The following is a 2,568-nucleotide window of genomic DNA, read 5'->3' as shown; positions in this document are numbered from 1 at the left end:
GAAATCATACACGAACACCTAAAAGCAAGAGAACGGTCATTATCAGTTACGGGTGAAACATCCGATGCCACGCCATTACGGTGTGTACGTTTGTAATGCTCGGGATTGCGCGTCAAATTACCGCAAGTCGCAACTAGTTATCGCGATTTTATAGTAATCGGTCACGCATCGAGATACCTTACAAAAGAGAGCAAATTGGAGTGGGGGCAGGGAGAAGGGAGAGAATTGGAAAATAATTTCACTCGTAAACGTATTCGCGAGAGAAAACTCGTCGGTGACGTATCGAAGAAGAAGAACGCATAAGCGCGCACTCGGATGGAAGAGAGCCCATAGCTATCGCTATCGGTTACGGGTTAAGTATCGGACTGAATGCACAATGGTGCACGCGTCTCAAACAATAGCGCTGGCAATTAAGCGATGAATTATCGCGAATCAGTTTGCTTTTTAGCGCGCCGTCGCGCGTCAGTGATCGATGGCGGACGCGGTTAAGAGGGATGAGACGCGCGGCCCCGACGATCGGAGAACACGAAAGTGCAAGGCAGGAGCAACGTCTTCGGCCGGCCACGCCTTCGATCGGCACAATGGAGCGCAACAATAAAACTGAAGACTAGAAATAAGAAAAAAAATGAGAGAAAAAAAAGAATCACAGAGAGAGAGAGAGAGAGAGAGAGAGAGAGAGAGAGAGAGAGAGAGAGAGACCTATTTCTCGCTTCATTTTATGTCTGATCTTTAGATAAAAGTGCTCGAACACATACTTAATGCTGGATATTCTTATTGTTTTGGACCAATATAAAAAGTTTTGATTCAGTATAAAAAGAAAAAAAAATATGTATATATACACCTATATTCTATGCTGAAGGTCTAAATATTCGCATTCAAAAATCAAAATGATAAGAATGTCCAGAGTTACGTGTCTAGGAATTGATACTTTCATCCTGATTCAATGAAATTTGCGTTTCATCCATTCGGGGTACTTGAAACTCAATATCACGCGGTCCAACAACCAAATTCTCAGACGAAACGGTTCGGTGGAGGAAACGAGTGGTAATTAGGCGAATAAAACTTACTTCATTCCGCGCTAAAGCGTCGGAGAGCAGACGAGTGTCTCTTGTCAGGAGCGACAGACGGCGATCGCGGTCATACCGAAAAGAGAGAGGGTGCACCGAGAGTCGTGCGTCCGTACGATCTGGCTGTGGCACATGTTCGCAGACAACTGTTCGCAATTGGCCGTCTGCGGAGGCGGAGGCTGGAAAGAATGTGCGACAAAAAGAACGAGAAAGTCGGCTGTCTGTATCTCACGTCTTCGCACCTCGTACACGACCTCCCAATAGAGGTCATTCAATTTGGAGGCGATCATCGCGGAGACGTCGCGACACTCGCGACCTGCCGCGAGCGGCCGAGAGCAAACGGCGGGAGGAACGGCTGGGAGAAATTAATTCGTATCAACGGCGAGTGCGATCACACCGTCTATCGAGTCGCGGCGGCGTGCGATTGCGCTCGCTGTTGATACAAATCCCTAACGTGGAAATTTTTTCTCGATCGCAATTATAATTTTCCCCTTTTTTTACGTCGAGCAGTCCTATTTGATTTACGATGTTATTTTCTCGTCAATTACGCCGTTGCTTCGTGGGAATTTCGTTCGAATTTCAGAGAACAACCCGAATCGGCTCGCTTCAAATCTGCTCTGCACTTCGACGGACTAATTAACTCGCGAAATGGAGGGCAGCCGTGAAGAGATATGTAGCATCTTCGATCACGAGAAAACGAGACAATTGCACCGTCGTAGTGACAGATGACCGGTGACCGCGCGTTCCTCTATTAAAGTTATTTTTTATCATGATCTTCAGTATTCAAATTATTTTTTATCATTATGTCTACTTTCAGTATTAAAATTGTCTTTTGTCATTACATCTATCTTCATTAGAGAAGAAAAAGTTGGAATGCCCTAGATAATTTACTTGATTATCGGATCATTTGTGTGCTTGATATACTTACTACTAACTCTCTCGCTCGTTTTCTTTATGCAACAATGAAGAACCCGCATTAGCTACATCTTAAACGTGGCAAGCAAGCTTGTATTCGACCAGCTACATGGCCTTTAAACTGGCCTTTAAGCCTCATGTCAGCCAATAATCAGTCAAGTCAAACGATAGCGCGGGTCGATCTGAATTCGGCCAAGTACAAAGACAAGACATGCTATTCTCCTTGCGACGAAGCAACTTCTCCTTTGCACACGAAGCAACTGGTCGCTTTTCTCCTCAGACAGATAACGGCACCCGTCTGATATTACGGTGCTTTAGCGTGAAATCAACTAAGTTTCACGTGCTCAATTACCACTCGTTTGCTCTGTGTAACCGTTTCGTCGAGTTACGAAATTTCCAATGTTGAACCGCGCAACACATTTCCTCCTCTCGTTCCTCTCCTTCTCCCCTCATTATTATTTGCTCTCTTTTTCTCTTTCCCCCGACCACACGCTCAAATAAAAGACAGCAAGCTCATCGGCGGAGAAAGAAAGGAGAGAGAGAGAGAGAGAGAGAGAGAGAGAGAGAGAGAGAGAGAGAGAGAGAG

General features: G+C 45.3%; 1 protein-coding gene across 1 annotated transcript in view; it reads left to right on the top strand.

The window, feature by feature from the left end:
• Nucleotides 1–2,568, top strand: part of LOC116854023 (LIRP-like) — a 20,937-nt gene that overhangs the window by 2,751 nt on the left and 15,618 nt on the right. The window lies entirely within an intron of this gene.

The sequence above is a fragment of the Odontomachus brunneus genome, unplaced genomic scaffold (genome assembly GCF_010583005.1).
Source record: "Odontomachus brunneus isolate Ranch 3 - 2012 unplaced genomic scaffold, Obru_v1 Obru_scaffold_007, whole genome shotgun sequence".
NCBI classification, from domain to species: Eukaryota; Metazoa; Arthropoda; class Insecta; order Hymenoptera; family Formicidae; genus Odontomachus; species Odontomachus brunneus.
The sequence above is the reverse complement of the archived record's forward strand: the minus strand, read 5'-3'. Positions and strand labels throughout refer to the sequence as shown.